Source organism: Giraffa tippelskirchi, chromosome 1, assembly GCF_054371585.1.
Source record: "Giraffa tippelskirchi isolate mGirTip1 chromosome 1, T2T-mGirTip1v1.2.pri, whole genome shotgun sequence".
NCBI lineage: Eukaryota > Metazoa > Chordata > Mammalia > Artiodactyla > Giraffidae > Giraffa > Giraffa tippelskirchi.
This window is the reverse complement of record NC_137275.1, coordinates 7,194,919-7,211,119: the sequence shown is the minus strand read 5'-3', so window position 1 is coordinate 7,211,119 and position 16,201 is coordinate 7,194,919. Positions and strand designations below refer to the sequence as shown.

The window sequence follows — 16,201 nt, the reverse complement described above, 5'->3', positions numbered from 1 at the left end:
TTCAGTAGGCTTCCTTATACCCTGTCTTCATCCTTGCAATGCCTAGTGCCTAGCGGTAAGAGAAAAGTAGATGCTCAAAAAGTGCTTGAAGAATTCAAGATAATTGATATGTAAGGATCTCAGTACTTCAGTGAGCTCCCTTAAGTCTGTACCCATCTTTCTCTCAATTTTCTGGAGCTTGACAAGGGTAAAGTCAGTCACCCAAGACTGTCTTTTCAAGTCAGGAGTGTAGGTATCCTTCCTTTCCTCATTTCCATCAGGACCTCACTCTCTCTATCTACCAATTAATAATTGACTAACCTAGAGTGATAATTGGCTCAGATTGTAAAGGATCTATCTGCCTGCAATGTGGGAGACCTGAGTTCAGTCCCTGGCTTGGGAAGATCCCCTGGAGTAGGGCATGGCAACCCACTCCAGTATTCTTGCCTGGAGAATCCCATGGATAGAAGAGCCCATTGGGCTACAGTCCCTGGGGTTTCAACAAGTCGGACATGACTGAGTGACTAAGCACACACACTACTTATAGAGGGAAAAACCCACCTCCAGGGTCATCTTTTCCTTAAGTATGTGTGTGTGTTCAGTGGCTCAGTCTTATTCGACTTGTTAGAGCCCATGGACTATAGCCCACCTGGCTCCTCTGTCTATGGGATTTCCCAGGCAAAAATACTGGAGTGGGTTGCCATTTCCTTCTCCAGGGGATCTTCCCAACCCAGGGATAGAACCTGCAACTTCTGCGTCTCCTGCATTGGCAGGCAGATTCTTTACCACTGAGCCACCTGGGAAGCCCTTTCTTTAGGCAGCAACTATGTAATTTGTAATGTTAATCATTCAGGACATTCACTCATTCATCATTTAATCATCAGTGTGCGATTGGCCCTGAGAATACGGCAGTAAATAAGGCAACCAGAGATGATGAATTTAGAGTGCCTTTGTTCTTTAATCTGGTCTTCAGACATTTTCCCCTGAGAATCACCTGAAGATATTTTGAACATTTGAACAGTATTTTCTATACTTAGCACTTTTAAATGTCTTGTAAGCTGTCTAAAATTTTTAACGTAAGTTGAAATTGTCACAAAGGATGTGATTTTCACATGTATTAATATTTTCACTTACATATTACTATATTAGTTTAAATGTATCAAATGAAATTTGAATATTATAAATTAAATGCTTGAGACTAGTTATTTAACAGTATATTATTGATAAAAAATATTTTGTAAAATTTGGAAATTTTAGGCCTTTTCTCTCTTTTTTTCAACTCACATTCCCATGATACTTTCTCCCTGGATTTTATACACATATATTAAATCAAAACTGTAGAGCTGGATACTTAGGTCAATTTACAAAAATATCCCTGGCAAACAGTAAGCTGAATTACACTTTCTTTCAGAAAAAAAATCTTCATTTATTCTATCAGTTCAAATAGATATACTAATAAGCACTGCCAGAAACATTATAAAAACATTGAGAAATAAGTTACAAAATGGATCCTATAAAATAGACTATAATAAGTATTAAAAATTAAGATAATATAGATCTAATATGAATAATTAGTTCATTTTCCATAAATTATAAAAAGAATATAAAGCAATACATTTGCTCTCAGCAACTAATTTATAATAAAACAATAAATATATAGTTTATGAAATAATGAAAATATCATTCTAGTAAGAATGTGTATCTCTGTCGAGTCAAAGGCAAAGAATGGTTACATGAAGCAAAGATGATCTAACTATATACCATCGTAAGAGACACAAAGACATGATAAGTTGAAAGTAAAAGGACAGAAAAATATATACCATACAAAGAGTATACAGAAGTGAGCCGAAGTGGCTACAGTTCAGTTCAGTCTCTCAGTCATGTGCGACTCTTTGTGACCCCATTGACTGCAGCACGCCAGGCTTCCCTGTCCATCACCAACTCCCAGAACTTGTTCAAACTTATGTCCATTGAATCGGTGATGCCATCTAACCATCTCATCCTCTGTCGTCCCCTTCTCTCACCTTTAGTCTTTCCTAGCATGAGGGTCTTTTCCAATAAATCAGTTCTTTGCATGAGGCGACCAAAGTATTGGAGCTTCAGCTTCCACATCAGTCCTTTCAAAGAATATTCAGGCCTCATTTCTCTTAGGATTGACTGGTTTGATCTCCTTGCAGTCGAAGGGACTCTCAAGAGTCTTCTCCAACACCACAGTTCAAAAGCATCAATTCTTCAGTGCTCAGAAGAATTATGGTCCAGAAGAAGAGAGTTATGGTCCAACTCTCACATCCATACATGACTACTGGAAAAACCATAGCTTTGACTAGACAGACCTTTGTCAGTAAAGTAATGTCTCTGCTTTTTACTATGCTGTCTAGGTTGGTCATAGCTTTTCTTCCAAGGAGCAAGCATCTTTTAACTTCATGGCTGCAGTCAGCATCTGCACTGGAGCCCCCCAAAATAAAGCCTGACACTGTTTTCATTGTTTCCCCATCTATTTGCCATGGAGTGATGGGACCAGATGCCATGATCCTAGTTTTTTGAATGCTGAGTTTTAAGCCAGCTTTTTCATTCTCTTTCACTTTCATCAAGATGCTCTTTAGTTTCTCTTTGCTTTCTGCCATAAGGGTGGTGTCATCTGCATATCTGAGGTTATTGATATTTCTCCCTACAGTAGTATAAGGCAAAATAATCTTAGAGACAAATTTTGTTACTAGAGACATAAAAGGACATAATAATAAAAGGGTCAGTTGATCAGGAAGACAAAATAAGTATAAACAATGTATCTAACAACAGAGTACCCCAAAACATGATGTAAAGTGCATAAATTAAAAGGCAAAATAGAAAATTCAACAATAATATTTGAAAAGTTCAATACCCCACTTTCAACAATGGGTAGAATAACCAGGCAGATCAACAATGAAACAGAAAATGTAAACACTATAAACCAACTAAGTATAACAGACATCTACAGACCACCCCCAGTCAACAGCAAGCAGAACGTACATTCTTCTCAAGTACACATGGAACACTTTCCAGGATACATTAGGAGGCCATAAAACAAATCTCAGTTAATTCCAAAGTATCTCAGGTGGCGCTAGTGGCAAAGAATCCGCCTGCCAATGCAGAAGACAAGGGTTTGACTCCTGGTTTGGGAAGATCCCCTGGATGAGGAAACAGTGATCCAATCCAACATTCTTGCCTGGAAAACTCCATGGACAGAGGATCTTGGCAGGCTATATAGTCCATAGGGCTGCAAAGAGTCAGACATGATTGAGTGACTGAGCATACATACACAATTTTAAAATATTTAAATTATAAATGTTCTTTGACCGCAACGGAATGAAACGAAAACTCATAATAATAGAAAGAAATTTGAGAAATGAAAAGTTAAAAAACTCTCCTAAGTAATAAATGAGTCAAAGAAGAAATCACAAGGCAAATTTGAGATAAATGAAAATAAAACCACACATATCAAAACTCATGAGATGCCACTTAAACAGCAATCAGAGGGAAACTTATGGCTATAATGCTTATTTTTTATAAGAAGAATAAATATCTAAGATCAAAAACCTGAACTTCCACCTTAAGAAATTAAAAAAAGAAGAAGCTAAAACAAAAGCAGGTAGGAAGAAGAACATAATAAAAATTAGAGCACAAACAAAAAAAATAGAAAACAGAAGTAGAAGTAGTAGTGAACATCAATGAAATAAAAAGCTAGTGCTTTGAAAAAGATCAACAAAATTAATCTCTAGTTAACCTGGCCAAGAAAAAAGGCAAGAATTCAGATTACTGAAATCTGGAATAAAAGAGGGGACCTCAGTACTAACCTCAGAAATAAAAAGAATTGTAAGGGAGTAGTATGAGTAATCATATGACATCAAATTAGATAACCTAGATGAAACAGATAAATTCTCAGAAAGACACAAGCAACTGAAACTGAAATAAGAAAAAAAAAAATCTGAATAGACTTATAACAAGTTAAGAGATTTCATTAGCAATTTAAAAAGTTTCCACAAAGGAAAATCTAGGCCTAGATGGCTTCACTAGTGAATTCAAACACACATATAGAGAAGAACTAATACCAACCATTCACACACTCTTACAAAAAATTTGAAGAGAAAGGAACACTTCCCAACTCGTTCTATGTCACCAGTATTACACTGATACCTAAACCAGACAAAGAGATGACCAGAAAACTACAGATGAGTGTTCCCCATGCACGCTGCGCGTGCCACATCCCTTCAGTTGTGTCCAACTCTTTCAACCTATGGACACAGCCCTCGAGGCTTCTCTGCCCATGCGGATTTTCCAGCCAAGAATCCTAGAGTCGGTTGCATGCCCTCCTCCAGGGGATCTTCCCAACCCAGGGACTGAATCCACGTCTCTTATTTCTCCTGCATTGGCAGGCAGGTTCTTTACCCCCAGAGCCACCTCAGTTCAGTTCAGTCACTCAGTAAGTCCGAATCTTGGTGATTCCATGGACTACAGTACACCAGACTTCCCTGTCCCTCACCAACTCCCAGAGCTTGCTCAAACTTATGTCCACTGAGTTGGTGATGCCATCCATCCATCTCATCCTCTGTTGTCCCCTTCTCCTTCTGACTTCAGTCTTGCCCAGCATCAAGGTCTTTTCCAAGGTACTCTAAAGAGTCTTTTCCACCACCACAGTTCAGAAGCATCAATTCTACAGTGCTCAGAAGAAGAATTATGGTCCAGAATAAGAGAGTTATGGTCCAACTCTCACATCCATATGTGACTTCTGGAAAAACCATAGCTTTGACTAGACAGACATTACTTTACCAACAAAGGTCCATCTAGTCAAATCTATGGTTTTTCCAGTAGTCATGTATGGATGTGAGAGTTGGACCATAAAGAAAGCTGAGTACCAAACAGCTGATGCTTTATAACTGTGGTGTTGAAGAAGACTCTTGAAAGTCCCTTGGACAACAAGGAAATCAAACCAGTCAATCCTAAAGGAAATCAGTCCTAAATATTCATTGGAAAAACTGATGATGAAGCTGAAACTCCAATACTTTAGCCATCTGATGCAAAGAACTGACTCATTGGAAAAGACCCTGATGCTGGGAAAGATTGAAGGCAGGAGGAGAAGGGGACGACAGAGGATGAGATGGTTGGATGGCATCACCGACTCAATGGACGTAAGTTTGAGCAAGCTCTGGGAGTTGGTGATAGACAGGGAAGCCTGGCATGCTGGAGTCCATAGGGTTGTCAAGATTCGGACATGACTAGGTGACTGAACAGAACTGAACTGATACAGTTATACACCATGACCAAGAGGAATTTTTCCCAGAAATGCAAGGTTGGTTTAACATTCAAAACTCAATCAAAACAATGCAATATATTAATAGAATAAACTGCAGAAACCACAAGGATCTCATAGATGCAGCAAATGAAGTAATAACTTTTATATTAGCTACATGAATAAATGATAATACTTTGCATATATTGAGTTAAAGGAAATATATTACTCGTTAACTTCACCCACTTCTTTTTCCTTTTTCAATGTTGCTTCATATGTAGCTCACATTTGTAGTTCACATTATATTTCCATTGGATTGAGATGGTCTGGCTGTACCCTAATTTCAAGACCAGTGGTCTCATGGTATAAGGTGTGTTTTGCACATAGTTCCCTATGTTATTTATCAGAGGAGAAAACAGACTGACAAATGGTAACGTGACTAGGTTAACACACTCCACCCTTTAGGTGTCAGAACTGGTAATGGAATTCAGTTTTTCCCATAAAGTCAGAGTTTGTTCGTTTACATCTCTGGTTTTCCTTAGAGATTAAATAGTCAATGAAGATGTTTAATATTTAACATTTAGAAGTTCTTTCTTCCTTTCAAATATAGGAAGAATTTAGTCTCCTTACCTTTTCCATCTTTTGGAATGCATCTTGACTTTCTTCTGCATAGAATAATTTATCAATAGAAAGAGTTACGCTTTCGAGAATGTAGAAAAAAAGAATTAAATGCGGTATATCCAATATACACTATCAGACCTCATTCTTCTAACAGGAGAACAATGAGTAAGCACATTTGAGAATTATTTCTGAATTCTCACGGGATACAAATTTTGAAAATAGGAAGCTTTCACTCTGAGGTCACTGCTGTCAACTGTTACTCATTCAGTTTGGAGTTACTGGGAATGCTTCAAGGATTGTCTTCTCCATCCTGTATCCCTTGGTAGCATAGCCACCAATGTTTTTAGGGCTTGTCACCATGGCTGTCTTGCGCTAACATGTTGCACATTTTGGGTGACAGCCTGATGCCCAAATAACGGAGCAGGAGACTAAGAAATAGGAAGGTGGGGACACTAAGTCCAGGCTTTGCAAATACATAGGCAAATTATTTTGTTTCTGGGCTTTGGTTTTCCAAGTGTAAAATAGGAATATTGTTTGCTATTGCTTTATCTACTCACAAAATATATTCTGACAAGTATGCGGAGTAATGGGACTTCCATAGGTGGTGCTAGTGGTAAAGAACCCACTTGCTAATGCAGAAGACGTAAGAGACTGGGTTCGATCCCTGGGTAGGGGAGATCCCTTGGAGGAGGGCATAGCAACCCACTCCAGTATTCTTGCCTAGAGAATCCCATGGACAGAGGAGCCTAGCAGGCTATAGTCCATGCGGTTGCAAAGAGTCAGACACAACTGAAGCCACCTAGCATGCACGCATACAAGAGATAACAAATGAAAATCTCATTGTAAGCCAGGATTACAATGTGTTAAATGTGGAAAAGCCTCGGCCTACTGCCATAAGAAAAAAATTAGGGTTAGGGTTAGGGTCAGGGTCAGTGTGTGGTTTCTTCTACCTTCTTGCCGATGTTGCCTTACTTCAATATTCCACGTGCATGCCACTGCTCCACCCATGACCGGCCTAGCAAGTCTATGTTGCAGCATGCAGGACTCCAATTTAGCAGGTCAGTTTCGGCCTCGAATCTCACTGTTCAAGAATCTGTCAAGATAATTAGAGCTACAAATTATAGTAGCTAGTATCAATAGTAAACATCGATTTACAGTATCTCTGACTGCACAGAATAATGCGTGTGCCTTCTGTTTTGTTCCTGGTCGTGTCTCCAGTGCCTGGTAGTGGCTAGCACATAGTAGGCACTCAATCAGTTCAGTTCAGTTGCTCAGTCGTGTCCAACTCTTTGTGACCCCATGAATCGCAGCACACCAGGCCTCCCTGTCCATCACCAACTCCCAGAGTTTACCCAAACCCATGTCCATTGAGTCAGTGATGCCATCCAACCATCTCATCCCCTGTCATCCCCTTCTCCTCCTGCCTCAATCTTTGGATACATAAATGAATCAACAAGAACCAGGAAAATAAACATGGAAGGCCACTGCCTCCAAAGAATTATAATCTAGTCAAATTGACCAGATCTCAGTTCAGTTCAGTTCAGTCACTCAGTCATGTCCAACTCTTTGCGACCCCATGAACTGCAGAACACCAGGCCTCCCTGTCCATCACCAACTCCCGGAGCTTACTCAAACTCATGTCCATCGAGTCAGTGATGCCATCCAACCATCTCGTCCTCTGTCATCCCCTTCTCCTCCCGCCTTCTATCTTCCCAGCATCAGGGTCTTTTCAAATGAGTCAATTCTTAGCATCACGTGGCCAAAGTATTGGAGTTTCAGCTTCAACATCAGTCCTTCCAATGAATATTCAGGTCTGATTTCCTTTAGGATGGACTGGTTGGATCTCCTTGCAGTCCAAGGGACTCTCAAGAATCTTCTCCAACACCACAGTTCAAAAGCATCAATTCTTCGGCACTCAGCTTTCTTTATAGTCCAACTCTCACATCCACACTCGACTACTGGTAAAACCATAGCTTTGACTACACGGACCTTTGTTGGCAAAGTAATGCCTTTTTTTTTAATATGCTGTCTAGGTTGGCTTTTCTTCCAAGGAGTAAGCGTCTTTTAATTTCATGGCTGCAGTCACCATCTGCAGTGATCTTGGAGCCCCAAAAAATAAAGTCTGTCACTGTTTCCATTGTTTCCCCATCTTTTTGCCATGAAGTGATGGGACCAGATGCCATGATCTTAGTTTTCTGAACGTTGAGCTATATCGTCTAGTCAAACTGAGTATAATCTAGTCAAATTGACTAGGCCTAAAGACAGAAGGTGAGACCAATGAAACAGTTGAGTCAGTCTACCAAAGTGTTCAGCAGCACCACGGCACGAATTACGGGTTGAAGTTTTCTTCTCTAGGTGGGAGCGCTGGACTTAAATAACAAATCTCCCAGTCTTCACAAAAGGGAACACCTCCTGGAAAACATTTCATTGTGTTTGGGGGCTATGCTTTATCCCCGCAGTGGAAGATTCTAGATATTCGCCTTTGTAAATGAATGAGTTCACCCTTGGGGGCATAGTGAGTGGAGTGAAGATTGCAATAGAAAAATGGATCTTTCAGTTTAGCATCATCAAAGAAAATGTGGGGAAGGTGAGTGAGATTTTCCTATTATTTGTTTATTTATTTATTTTTTCCTTCAGCAAACATAACTCTTAATGCCACTATGCTGTGCTTAGTTGCTCATTCATGTCCGACTCTTTGCGACCCCATGGACTGTAGCCTACCAGGCTCCTCAGTCCATGGGGATTCTCCAGGCAAGAATACTGGAATGAGTGGCTATTCCCTCCTCCAGGGGGATCTTCCCAATCCAGGGATCGAACCGGGTCTCCCACATTGCAGGTGGATTCTTGACCATCTGAGCCACCAGGGAATCCCATGAATACTGGAGTTGGGTAGCCTATCCCTTCTCCAGGGGATCTTCCCAAGCCAGGAATCGAACAGGGGTCTCCTGTATTGTAGGCGGGTTCTTTACCAGCTGAGCCAACAGGGAAACCTGGTAGCTTATTGCTACCATTCTCTAGATAATGGCACATGTCCTTTTAAATGTGCTCTAGAAACATTTTCTTCCTTCTTTTCCCTCCTCTTCCTCTCCCCCCGCCTTCCTTCCTTTCTTCTCTCTTTCTTTTCATCTTTCCTTCCTACAGCATTAATTGCACAATTAATAATCAATAAAAATTTATTGGGAACCATGCTCCAGGTACTGTGGCAGAACCATGGCCTATAAAGCAACTCATAGTCTAAAAGGGCAGATAGTCAAGGAAGCATATTAATAATTATGTCCATGTGACACATAACAATAAAAAATTATTACAACAATGTTCAGAGTGTAGAACAGGTCTCAACTCACTGTACCAGGGGGAGTCAAAAAAGACTGTGGCATTTGGGCTGGAAGGAAAGGAAGGTGATGAAAAGAGGCATTCCAGGAACTAGAAGCATCATGCGCAAAGGCCCAGAATTATAAAATGACATGGCTGATTCAGCAAATCTGCTAGGATGGAGAGTGACAGGTGATCAAGGCAAAGTGTCAAGCTGCAAGTAAGTCCTGAAGTAGCAAGTTTGGACTTGATATTGTGGAAGTTAGGGAGTGGTTATTGACAAGGACAGTGTGACAGGATCATAGTTACTTTGGGGACTACTAGAGGGGAAAGAATCAGAAGTGGAACTGTGGGGAAGTCAACTAAGAGGTTGTTGCACCAGGGCAGGGCAGAAGAAAGATTCAGAGCTAAAATATGAATGGGGAGAAAGCTAAGGGGTCTGCCTTTGATTCTACAGTAGAACTGACATATAGTAGCTACCAATTGTTTTTGGAGGAGGAGAGACAGAGAAGAGGACAAGTCAAGTTTCCAGCTCGAAAACCTAGTTGTGTGATGATGCAATCAGTCAGGGAGCAAAAGAGGAGAGAGACGGTAAGTTCAAGTATGCGTGAATGCTAAGTCGCTTCACTCATGTCCAACCCTTTGTGACCCTATGGACTGTAACCTGCCACACTCCTCTGTCCATGAGACTTCCCAGGCAAGAGTACTGGAGTGGTTCCCCATTCCCTCCTCCAGGGGATCTTCCCAACCCAGGGATCAAACCTTCCTCTCTTGTGTCTCTTGCATTGGCACGCAGGTTCTTTACCACTAATTCTGGTATGGACACACAGAATCCTGGGTCTGAGATAGATGATGTTTTAAAACATGATCATGGTAAAGTCACCTAGAAAGAGAACGTAGAAGTAGAGAAGAGGACCAAGAATATAAGCTAAGAACTGTAAGATAAGAGAGATCTGTAAAAGGAAAGGAAGATGGAGGAGAGTATGAAAGAAGGTTTAGAAAAACATCAGGAGGACTAGAGGTATGATGAACAACGTGAAGATGATGTTACCATGGGATGTTGTCTAAATCAAGCACCCTGAAGTTGGACAGCATCAGTGTGAACCTTTATTTCTACTCCTTCCCACCCCCACCCCATAGCCAAGACTAATGAGCTCCCATCTGTTGACTAATCCTTTCCCACACTGTGGGGTCACATTCACAGTCTGGGCCGCAGGAATAACCGTAGTCAAGGCCAAGCATCTGAGTCGAGGCTCAGCATCACCTCTGTCTCATTGCCCCGTTGCCTAAATTTGTTCTCTGTTTTTGTGAGCTGGAGTCATGATTCCCTGTTTTTGTTCAAGTTCCTGTACCGAATCCTTGTGTTTTCTTCTCTTTCCTCAGTAACCCAGTCCCTGGAGCCTGAGTCCTCCTCTAGGTTCCTAAGACAGAAGTCTTGCCCCTGGGAGTCCAGATTATCTATCCCCTGATGTTAAAATTAGGACTTGCCCTGTCTGTCTTTGCTCACGTATCCTGTATGCCTAGAGCTATCTTGCCTTGCTTATAATTCCTAGGACCATCGGGGTGGTGTTTGGGTAGTTCTTGCCAACAAGCAACTGATAAGGGACTTTCATGTTACTGCAGTATATTTATAGCTATTAGTTCCTAAAACTATTTGTTAATTCACGATGCCTTCTTGCAGCGCACGCATTTGACAACTCTTGGGTGCCTACTGTGTGCCAGAATTGTCCGAGGTGCTGAGGATGCAATGGTGAACAAAACAATGTGCCTTCTGGGAACTGGGGAGGACAGATGAACAGTTGAAGCACAGAGTGGGCCCCACGGAGGAAAATCAAACCGCCTGCGAGGGAGAAGGGGGACTTCCCAGGCGGCGCAGTGGTCAAGAATCCGCCTGCCAGTGCAGGAGACACAAGAGATGCAGGTTTGATCCCTGGGTCAGGAAGATCCCCTAGAGAAGGGAATGGCAACCCATTCCAGTAGTCTTGCCCGGAAAATTCCATGGACAGAAGGGTCTGGCGGGCTACAGTCCATGAGGTTGCAAAGAGTCGGACACGACTGAGTGACTGACCACCCTTGAAGGAGAAGGAGGCTGGAATGGAGGGAGGGGGCTGCTGTTTTACAATGGCAGGCAGGGAAGATGGACAGCACTGAGAAAATGAGCTTGAGCAGATACCGCCAAGTAGAGAGAGAGAGATTAAAAAAGAAAAAAAAAAAGTGACAGAGTCACTGGTGGTATTGCTGCTGCTGCTGCTGCTGCTAAGTCGCTTCAGTTGTGTCCGACTCTGTGCGACCCCATAGATGGCAGCCACCAGGCTCCCTCGTCCCTGTGATTCTCCAGGCAAGAACACTGGAGTGGGTTGCCATTTCCTTCTCCAATGCATGAAAGTGAAAAGTGAAAGTGAAGTCGGTGGTATTGAGGGGACAAGTATTGCAGACAGTGGGATTTGCAAGGCCCTGAGGCTAACTTGACCTGGTATGCTAAAGAAATAAGCATTACACTGAGGGTAGAAGTTGTCAGAAGGATTAGTGAGGGCAGGAGGCCATGACGAAGAACTTTTCAGTTATTGAAAACGTTCTGACTTTTATTTAAGTAAGTATTTCACCAGAGGAGCTGATGTCATCTGTCTGAAAGTAGCATTCCGGCTGCCTCATGGAGAGTAGATTGTAGACAAGAGCCAAAGCTGGGTAACTGTTTAGGATTTGAGAGCAACGATCGAGAGGAGAGAGCATGGTGGCCTGGACCACATTGCTTGAGATGGGGGTGGTGAAAAGTGGTTGGATTGTGGGTATAACTTAAAGGTAGGACACGAAGCATGAAATGATGGCTTGGATATCCTATTTAAAAAAAAAAAGAAAAGTCAAGAAGGACCCCAAAGTTTTTGGCCTAAGTAGCTACAACAGTGGAGGGCTATTTACCCAGATGGGGATTAATGAGGTTGTTGTTGTTCAGTCGTTAACTTCTGGCTGTTTTCGACTCCATGGACTGTGGCACGTAAGGCTCCCCTCTCCTCCACTATATCTCTTGGAGTTTGCTCAAATTGATGTTCATTAAGTCAGTGATGTTATCTAACTCATCCTCTGCTGCTCCCTTTTCCTGCCCTCAATCTTTCCCAGGAAAAGGATCTCTTCCAGAGTGGGCTCTTCCTATCAGGTGGCCCAAGTATTGGAGCTTCAGTTTCAGCCTGAGTCCTTCCAGTGAATATTCAGGGTTGACTTCCTTTAAGATGGATGGCTGGATTTCTTTGCAGTCCAATAAGGAAGTGGGGAGTTCAACTTGGGGCATGTTTAATTTGGGATGCCTACGAAGCTGTGTCCTGAGCAAGCATGGAAAGGATGTGGTGCACCAGTTGGGGGCTGGCCTTGACCAGAAATGGGCTGAGGACACGCCCTCCATGTACCAGAGGGGAAGGTGAGGTATACCGGGACAGATGCAGAGACTGGAAAGGGGAGCAGTGAGGACCTGGGGAAGCTCACCTATAACTGCTTCTATCTTCCCAGAGAACTAGGAAGCCAAGTGAGCAACTGAGAGTGAGGACAGAGGTGTAAGGAGGCTTTAAGACAGAGAAAGTGAGAAATAGTCTTCTAGGACAGTGTTCTTCAATTTCAGCTCATGACCTAATCATGAGTCTAAAATTAGAGATTTGAAATCATCCTGCTTATTTAACTTATATGAAGAGAACATCAGGCGAAATGCCAGGCTGAATGAAGCACAAGCTGGAATCAAGATGGCTGGGAGACATATCCATAACTTCTGATAGGCAGATGACACCACTCTTAAGGCAGAAAGCAGAGAGGAACTAATGAGCCTCTCAATGAAAGTGAAAGAGGAGAGTGAAAAAGTTGGCCTAAAACTCAACATTCAGAAAACTAAGATCGTGGCATCTGGTCCCATCACTTCATGGCAGAAAGATGGGAAAACAATGGAAACAGTGAGAGATTTTCTTTTTTTGGGCCCCAAAATCACTGCAGATGGTGACTGCAGCCATGAAATTTAAAGACGCTTGCTCCTTGGAAGAAAAGTTATGACCAACCTAGACAGCATATTAAAAAAGCAGAGACAGTACTTTACCAACAAAAGTCTGTCTAGTCAAAGCTATGGTTTTTCCAGTAGTCATGTACCGATGTGAGAGTTGCACCATAAAGTAAGCTGAGCACTAAAGAATTGATGTTTTTGAACTGTTGAGTTGGAGAAGACTCTTAAGAGTCTCTTGGACAGCAAGGAGATCAAACCAGTCAATCCTAAAGGAAACCAGTCCTGAATATTCATTGGAAGGAGTGATGATGAAGCTAAATCTCTAATACTTTGGCCACCTGATGCGAAGAACTAACTCAGAAAAGACCCTGATGCTGGGAAAGATTGAAGGCAGGAGGAGAAGGGGATGACAGAGGATGAGATGGTTGGATGGTATCACTGACTCCATGGACATGAGTTTGAGCAAGCTCTGGGAGCTGGTGATGGACAGGGAAGCCTGGCGTGCTGCAGTCCATGAGATCGCAGAGAGTAGGACATGACTGAGGGACTGAACTGACTGACTAGTGATCTTAAAAAGTAAAATTTTAAAAGAGTCTGTTTCATGTATTGAGTAAAAATTGCTTAACAAAAGCTTTATCTCAGGTGCATGTGTGTATATGTGTGTCCTGGGTTGTAGCAAAATATTTTTAAAACCACTGGCCCAGGCCAGTGGCTGGAAATGAACAAGGGACTGTCAAATTCAAGTCAGGGACTGAGTTACTGGTCATGCAATTAATATATTTTCATGTAAAAATGATTAGAATATAGACTCATAAGATCTTGGCTTTGGACTTGCTAGAGCTGCAGTCCCCAACCTTTTTGGCACCAGGGACCAGTTTTATGGGCGACAATTTTCCCATGGATGGGGTGGGGGGATGGTTTCAGGATGATTCAAGCACATTACATTTTTTGTGCACTTTATTTCTATTATTACATCAGTTTCACCTCAGATCATTAGGCACTAGATCCTAGAGGTTGGGGACTCCTGGGCTAGGGGTCCCCAACCTCTTTCCTCCCATGCAGGTCTACCTGCACTGTAGGGAAAGTATTTTCAATGATGGGACACTCATCAGCTTAAAAGTTCTAGCTTTCAGTATATAACCTGGGACCCTCAAAACACAATCTGAGATGTTACTGTGGTGAGTAGAGGACACGGCAGTGGAACTTCAGAATTCAGTGTACTTAATATGAAGTTTGACCTTATTACATAATACCAAACTTCATGGTATTTTTCCATTTTGGAGAGCTCGGAATGTTCTAAACCGAAACTAGTCTCAGCACACTAAGAAATCTTGTTTTTGTTCAAACTTTAGCCCAGAATGGCACCGTTTGCCTTTTAAATGTATACTCTTTCTCCACATACCACTAACTGCAATTTTAATGGATGATTGAGCTAATTTTAGTGCCTGCCTTTTCAAGATTTGTCTTGGATCCTCAGATGAGTCCAATCAAATATAACTTTACTTAGAAAAAAAAAAAGATTTGCTCATTTTAAGACTTTATATGCCTCAATTGCTGAACATTTTCCTTGCAAAATGGGTTAGCGAGTAAGTTAACAGATATGTGAATAGGTGTTGTGAAAATAGCTATTTATATTTTTAATTCTGAGGAGCTCAGGTTATTTTCCAGACATTGCTAATTTAGAGTAAAAAAGGAATTCTCTGGTTTTATATTTTGCTAGTTAAAAATGGTTTTGAGATTACTAATTCAAACCAATTTTCCATACATCCACTTATTTATAAACCATTTATGAGTTGTTTTTAAAAAGTACTTTCTCCTTATTTGAAGGCAACGTCAAACTTAGTTCATTAGACAGGAAAACATAAACATTATACATGGAATGTATTTTCCCCATGGAATGTTTTTCTCTATTTATTTTGATTTGTATAAATTTGAAACACTGAAGTAACAAAAGCAGGAATGAAATTTAACTAATAGAGAATGAGGACTCATAAAAATGTACACTGTTGCCTACAGCAGTAAGTGTGCGCTAGTTAACAACACAAAATATTTAATCTTAGTTCAGTTGTAAACCCAAACCAGATAGACTCTAACCCCATTTCTATTGCTTTTGAGATTATTAGCCTATGTTAGCCTATTTTCTAGAGTTCTTTCAGTAGTTTTTCTCTGAACGCCAAGAAAAAGAAAATGGCAAAAGAGGAACATAAAATTCAGTAGCTTAGTATGGATCACTCTGCTGTTCCTTTATCTAGACCCTCATCCATCCATCTATCTATCTATCTATCCATCTATCTAACCTATTTCTCTATGTTAAATGTTTATTTAAGAAATACACAGGTTGAGGGCCTCTCCTGTCGCTTCCTGTAAGAACTCTACCATGGAAAGCTCTCCTCTTCCGTTTTGCAAGTCTCAACAAGTCTGTTGCTGAGTCAGAATCTCCTTTTCCTCCCAGTTGTCAAGAAGTCTTTCTACCTTGAAAATTCATAAATCTTTGGAAATAGTTGAGTCTCCCGGGGGAAGGGGCGGGGATGCCGGAACGAGCGCAGCTGGGGAGGAGTCGCCCACCCGGCGATCCCCTGGCCGCGCGCGGGCCGCGCTTTCCCGACTGGGAGGGCTGGGGAGCGGGCTCCGCTTTCCCCGGGAGCTCGCCGCGGGGCCCGCCGTGTGCGCGTCTGCTTGTACATCGCCACGCGGGGCCGCGGGGCTTACGGGGACTTTTGTTCCGTCACCACTGAAGTGAAAACGTTTGGGACGCGGCAGGGGCTTCGTGTTTCCACGACAAGGAACTCCTCCCAGCGGCGGCGGGAGGGTGGATGACAGCACGCGGCGCGAGAGGCTAAAAGGAAAAAAAAAAAAAAACGGAAACCCGCGCGAAAAGGCGCTTTCCAGGGCGAGCCGCCCGGCGGCCTGCGCGGCGGCCGAGCCCTGCAACCGCGAGCCAGTCAGCGGCCTCCCGCGCCGAGCCCCGGCGGGGGGACGCGAGGCGCCGGTGTCCCCGCGCGGCCGCCGACCCGGAGAGCCACTCCCGGGCCTCAGTTTCCCCCGCGGGCCAG

General features: G+C 42.4%; 1 long non-coding RNA gene across 1 annotated transcript; it reads right to left on the bottom strand.

The window, feature by feature from the left end:
• Nucleotides 1–11,729: 11,729 nt before the first annotated feature.
• LOC145504545 (uncharacterized) lies at nucleotides 11,730–16,183 on the bottom strand. Its single transcript, XR_014052305.1, has 2 exons — nucleotides 14,353–16,183; nucleotides 11,730–12,135 (listed from the first exon to the last, which is right to left on the bottom strand). It is a non-coding gene; the product is annotated as an uncharacterized LOC145504545 (long non-coding RNA).
• Between the last annotated feature and the right edge of the window lie 18 nt (nucleotides 16,184–16,201).